We start from the raw sequence: 7,401 nt of genomic DNA, 5'->3' as shown, positions 1-7,401 counted from the left end.
GTTATAATATGTTGGTGTGGATGCTAATATTGTTATAGCTCTTGATTTAAATAAACCTTTATAATTTCATTTTCTGGGGTGACACGGTGGCTCTGGTTTTGCCACACAGCAAGACGATCGCTGCTTCTAGTCCCAGCTGGGTCAGTTTGCATTTCTGTGTGGAATTTGCATGTTCTCCCGTGTTTGCGTGGGTTTCCTCCGGGTGCTCTGGTTTCTCCCACAGTCACGCAAGACATGCAGTATAGGTGAATTGAGTAAGCTGAATTGGCCATAGTGTATGTGAATGGGTGTTTCCCAGTACTGTGTTGCAGATGGAAGGGCATCTGCTGTGTAGATCATATGCTGGATAAGTTGTCGGTTCATTCCACTGTGGCGACCCCTGATGAATAAAGAAAGCCAAAGAAAAAATAAATAAATAAACTTTATTTTCTGTTGGTTTGACAAAGTTAGAAATCGATTACCCAATATTTCTTGACATTCATAAACAAAGCTCCTAACAAAGCCATACATTACAGATCTGTGATTTACGGGTTTAAGAAGCCAAGGTGAAGCAGTGTATTGTAGTAGGAAGAACAGATAAATAGTTGACTGTATAATGCAAAGGCCAGCAGATTAGCAGAACACAGCTGCTAAAGGTTTGAGCTCAAATAAACAGCTGTGCCATCAGGGCACGATAAACTTGTGTTATTATCCTTCGGGCTGGTTAAACACTGATAAAGCATAAATTTAAGTCTTGTGCCATTGGAATCACACTGATTTGTCTGACAGCCTTAGGATTTGTACAAAAGGCTAGGCATTCGATGGCTAGTGAAATGAAATCAGCTAAGAAACAGTGATTTTGTATAATTTATTTTTCAATTTAAGTAGTTGTTATTCAGCAAGCACATTTCTTTAATAAATAGTCCTCCCAGCAGCCACTGAACATCACACAGACGTAAAATTGATGTTGGACTCCAACGTCAGGCTAACTTAGAATTTTGACATTATATGGACATCACAATATTATTGTAAAGTGACGTTCATTTTTAGTTAGGGAATTACACAAGATAAAACCAACCAAAGAACATTAATGTTGTATGAATGTCATATAATGACGTTAAAATGATGTTGAATTTTAGTTAGTTAATTCTACAGCCTAAAAACTAAATATTAAAGCCAGATGACGTCGGTATTAGACAGCATATTGACGTAAAATTTTGGTTATGATGTCGCAACTAAAATAGAAATAAAGACATACCTGTCAACCCTCCCGTTTTCCCCGAGATTCTCCCTTATTTTACAAATGTAAAATCCGTATCATCCCATAAAGGTATTTTCCTGTATTTCTCCCATATTTTTAATCTTTCTATGAAGGAAACAGTAAGCATCAAAGAGCTGATCCTCTCTAAAAAGCGACCCACACCGCCGAACCACCAGAGGATGCCCCTTGCTTTTAAATGTGAATCTGTTCTGTGCTTTTATTTTATTTAGGCATGAAAACACTTTGAAATAAATATAAAAATGGCGGGATTCCCTTCCTTTCCATTACAGGCACTGTTGCCCCTCCTATGCAATCCTCAAATCAGTCAGTTTATGTAGCGGTGCGTGACATACTGAAACATATATGCTGTTTTCCAGATGGATTCTGTAACATTACATGTCATTTGAAGTAGAGCGAAAGTGGACACTCTGGGTTTTGGGTGCATGTTTGAACAGACATATACACATAATAATAATAATAATAATAATAATAATAATAATAACAATAATAACATCTAAACATGTAGATCTTGGTGGGTTTTATTTTAAACACAACAAATTTTGTCCTAAATGAGCATAAACAGGAAAGCAATCGAATGCTTACATAATAGGTCTCTGCTTTTTTTTTAAAGTGACATCTCTATTATTTAATGTAATCAAATGAAAAATCTAAATGAGAGTTTCATTCGCTGCTTTTTAATCAGAATTTTTTAATTATACAGTGAAAGAAAGGTTAAGGACATGTGATGACTTGATTCAATTTCTTCATAATAACTAATCATTTTAATAGGATAAACTTTAATCCCTTATTTTGACATCCCAATGTTGACAGCTATGACTAAATATCAACATCATATGACATTGTGTGCCTGCTGGGTTGGTTTAAGTATTAGTGTATACCAAAAAATATCTTTTTCTATTTTCACTCATTTATTCTTTTATTCATTTATTTATTTTCCTTCGGTCTGTATTTCAGAGGTCGCCACATAGGAAAGAACTGCCAATTTTTTTTACTCAGAAATTGCTATTAAATATATTAATAATTATGTAAAAATCTGCAAACACATTGATTTAAAAACAAGCTAAATAATCTGCCAGCGGGTTAAGAAAACTAATCTCATTTCAAAGCGAAATTAGATTATTTTGCTTACCCCATTGGCCGATTGTTTTTGCTTGTTGTAAGGAAAAACAAACTTATTTTTTACTAATTATTACTGAAAAAACACCATATATTTTATTTTTCTATAAACAAGACAAACTCAAAATAAAGAAAGCATTTTTTTTGCACTGTGCCTGTTTTGACAGGCAGGTGGCGCTCTGGTCAAGCTCAGTGCTTCTCTGTGGCGCTGCAGAACATATGCCGCAAGCTGAGCAGTCGTGTTTGACATTCTACTGTACACACTCTCTCTCCAGGCATTTGATGTTTTTAATGGTGAGTTTGACCATGCACAAGTCATTTATTTTTCATTTATGTGCATGTACTCTATGTACAGGAGTTTTATACCCATGTTTTATAAATGATTTATTTTGTTTAAATGGATGTTTTTGCTCCATTATTTATTAATTTATTTATACAGCTTACCACAACTATCCATAAAAAGAGTCTAGTGATTTATTATTTTTGTACTAATAACGGCAGTTATTAGCCTATATAATTGTAGTTTTGCTACACTGAAAAAAATATTCAAAGATGAATGCTAGGGTTTACTAAAATGTTTTACGTTAAGTGGTTGTAAACCAATTTATTTGGGCTAAATTTAAAAACAAACAAATTAAGTTTAACATAACTAAATTTAATTTGTTTAAATTCAACCCATATAAATAGTTTCAACCCATATAGATTATTTTTTAAGTGTATGTTGCAGAGCTGCTTTTTACACTCTCAAAAATATAGGTATGAGAGCTGTCACTGGGGTGGTACCTTTTAAAAGGTAAACTAATGACCTTCACAGCCAATTACAGTAATTTCTGTTGAGCATATGAACACAGCGGGAAATCAGCTGTGTTTGAGAACATGCTTAAATGTTTGCGGGAAATAAACTTTTTAAAAATTTCAGTACCAATTGGTACCGAACTCCAGTATCGTGACAACCCTACTGGGTTACCAATACTACAGTCAACCAAAAAGCACCTAATTTGCATTTATTTTTTATTTGATTTTTTTTATGGTCTTGAAAAGATTTGTGTCATGTTAGGATGGAAAATCTGTTTATGGGGTTACCCAAGGTTCTGTTTTAGTCCCTTTTAATACTTCCCAAAAATGGTTTGTTGAAGTTTAATATTTCAGTTGTGTGAAGTGAGGTTACCAATACTACAGTCTATCGCTCTAAAAACTTAATTAAAAAGCACCTCGTTCCCAATTGAGATATTTTTCTTTAATTTTTGCAATCTTTGAAAAGATTGCCACGGGTTAGGATGGAAAATCTGCTTATGAGGATACCCAAGGTTCTGTTTTAGGCCCTTTTATACTGCCAATTCCTGTTGTCTGGACTATGGTTACCAATACTACACTCAACTACTCTAACAACTTGATTAAAAAGCGTAGGTGCTTTTTAATTTGGGATTTTTTCTCTTTTATTTTTGCAATATTTGAAAAGATTTGCTTCACGTTAAGATTGAAAATCTGCTTCTGAGGTTTCCCAAGGTTCTGTTTTAGACCCTTTTACACTTCCAATGAAATGGATTTTAATATTTCAGTTGTGTGGACTGAGGTTACAAACAATCCCCAATCTAAATTAGTTGTTAGAGCGATAGACTGTAATATTAATCTATCGCTCTAACAACTAATTTAGATATGGGATTGTTTTTTCTTTTATTTATACAATCCTTGAAAAGATTTGCTTCATTAGGAAGAAAAATCTGCTTACGAGGTTACCCAAAGTTCTGTTTTAGGCTATTTTATACTGTCAATTCTAGTTGTGTGGACTAAGGCTACCAATACTAATGTCAACCACTCTAACAACTTGATTTATTTATTTATTTATTTATTTATTTTTTTGTAATGTTTGAAATGATTTTGTTCTTGTTAGAATGAAAGACCTACTTATGAGGTTACCCGGGGCTCTGTTTTAGGCCCTTTTTACTCCCAATAAAATAGTTTGCTGGAGTTTAATATTTCAGTTGTATGGACTGAGGTTACCAATACTACAGTCTATAGTTCTAAAAACTAATTTAGATTTGAAATTTTAGTTTTCTTTTATGTTTACAATCTTTGTAAAGATTTGCTTCATTAGGAAGAAAATCTGCTTGCGAGGTTATCCAAGTTTCTGTTTTAGGCCCTTTTATACGGCCAATTCCAGTTGTGTGGACTAAGGTTACCAATGCTGAAATCAACCACTCTAACAACTTGATTAAAAAACACGGAATTTTACCCAAGGTTCTGTTTTAGGCCCTTTTAAACTGCCAATGAAATGGTTTGTTGGAGTTGGAGCAGATTTCATATTGTGAACACTCGCTCTGATTTAATTTAATCAAGTATTTCTAAAGATTTTATAAGGCATCTGGAGTACATTATTTGGTGTAACAATAACCATAAACTTGAACAATGTAATTGGACAAAATTCAAGTTTTTTTAATGAGGTTGGCTGCAAATACACAATCAAAAATAAATGTACGCTATTTGCAGTTCAATAGGATGTTTGTGTATAAATGTAAATGCTCCAGTGTGGAAACAATTTGTGGTGCAGCAAAGCCTTTCCACATTTTGCACCAAATGTGTATTTTAATCACAGAAACATTCAAAGGCAGGAAGCAGAGATGGCGTCAGATGCCCTTTCCTTCTGAGTCAACAGCCGATTGTGTCTGAATGAGTTTGAGAAACACTTGATGGCATTTTGCCTCACGTGGTGGTTTAGGTCTGTGGGGACCAGCGCTGGTCTTTTAATCAGACTTTTTTTTAGTTCCCAAACCAAATTCTAAATTACATTCCCAAACGGAAATTGGTCAAACAAATAACGCTATGTGTCAGAAGCAGGACACACTCATGACTATTATAATTTAGATTAAAAATGGTGTTGAGGAGTTTTTCTGGACTCAAAGCCAAACTTTCATTCAGCAGTCTGTAATTATGTTCTTGCCTTGTTTACTGTATATTTAATTCAACCACTAGAGTGGGTTTTAAAAGCTTGGAAAATGTTTAACGTGCATTTTATATCTTAAAGGTGCTGTATGTTAGTTTTTGACTCTTCTAAAGCATAAAAATACCATAATATGTTTGCAGATATTTTCGTAACATGCTAAGGGAACATTTTTGTTTATGTGAAAAACAATGTTGAAGTCAGATATTCTGCTTTGAAGTGTGCGTTACGTGCCGGAACAGCTCTCTTTGTTTTGGTCTCTTTAACCCGCCCAATGCCACTTTTTTTATTTTTATTTTTTATAATTATTTTTTCGGTGTTTTCACCTTTTACCTTCACCATAAGACAGTAGAGAGTATTGACAGGAAAGTGTGGGAGCAGAGGGAGGGGAAGGATTGGCATAGGACCACGAGGCGGGAATCGAACTCTGGTCGCTGTGAGCACCGGAGTACATGAGTCGACGCACTAACCACTACACCACTAGCGTCAACTGCCCAATGCCACTTTAGTCAATTATATTTCGGCACCCAGGGTTGCCTTGGTTTAAAACTGCATATTTCATTTATTTAGTCATGAAGGCTCTTCAAGTATCGAAATGCGACCTCTGGTGGACAGTTGCAGCCGCCGAAATGAGATTCAGATTCAGAGTTCCACATGAGGTTATTAATTAGCATATAATATAAATATTATAAACGTAAACATTTGGTGAGCAGGTTACATTGTAACCCCGTGTCCTAACGACATGCTACATTTGCAGTGATGAGCTATTTGGCTGTTTGCACCAGACGAAACACCTCAGAAATTTAAATACAGCCATTCAGAAGCACAGAATAGTGCACTCACTGCACTCCAACAAAAATGGTAAGGATTATAATATAATTAATACATATTAAACCTCTTTAACATTATTAAATGTAGATGCTGAATCACTGATATGTGTTGGTCTGTGTCACAGTTCTAAAGTTCCATTTCAAATGGTTTATTTTATATTTAAGATCTGAGGTGAATCATCTGCTTCTGCTTTCAGTAGCATGGCAATAAATGTCATGTAAAATGGCATTCAAACTCACATTTTTAGCATTTAAAACTAAATAAAGCACATGAGGTATACCTGAGGTGATCATTGTCATAGTGTTCCTTTGCTTAGAAATAGAAGCCGTATCTAAAATATAATTTTTTTCAGGTGTTGGTTATAACAAAAATCCTTTTTAATGTGGAAAATATTCCTTCTATCATGTGCCATTGCTTTTATTTAGAACATGGTTTAAATCAGCCTTTAGGCTCAACAGTCAGGCACACTCCTGTTGGTGTCGTCAATCTGGCAGCCTGCACTTCTGTGTGTTTTGAACCAGGAGTGCAATACCTAGTTGAACCACTGGGTGTCAAACTTACAGACAGCACTTTTAATGAAGTGCAGTTGTTTTATGGTGAGCTTGCTTTCCTATAATATCCATTAATAAATGTTGCAAATGCTACAAAAGGTTTTGCTGTGCCATGGTCAACTTGACATTGCTTAAGACCATGGCTCTTTTGTAAGCAAAACCTAGCTGTGGGACAAGTAAACTGTGATAGTGGAATCTATTAAAACGCTTCAGAGTAAAGTTAACTATACACAGGATAATTTGGTCAACTGCTGCTATATTAAACATCACATGCTATATATACACACCATGTGGTAAAACACGGTGGCTTTAAATGGACCATGGTTTGACCTTCCAGCAAGAAGGCGAAACTGCATTCCTGCAGCAGCTAAAAGATTTAGGCCAGATTTCTGAAGTCTGAACAGTCAAGTTTGAACTCTGACCTCCAAAGCGCAGCTGGCTGTGACAATCTTACACTGAAAGAGACACTTTAAGTGCTCTTGACAAACAGTCTAATTACGGGGCCGCAAAATTCCCAGCGCTCATTACAATTATAATGAACAGGGTAAACTAGAGCAGATGTGTCCTACTGCAGTGCCTTTCAATGTGAGCCTGAGTACTGTACCAAAGCAAGAGTTTCTGCATGGCTGCTCTTAGGATAAACTTTAGCCCAGTGCTTTTGTTAATAAATATGTATAAACATAAATTACTAAATTACTTTCAAA

This window comes from Danio aesculapii, chromosome 12 (genome assembly GCF_903798145.1).
Source record: "Danio aesculapii chromosome 12, fDanAes4.1, whole genome shotgun sequence".
Lineage (NCBI taxonomy): Eukaryota > Metazoa > Chordata > Actinopteri > Cypriniformes > Danionidae > Danio > Danio aesculapii.
This window is presented reverse-complemented; position numbering follows the sequence as displayed.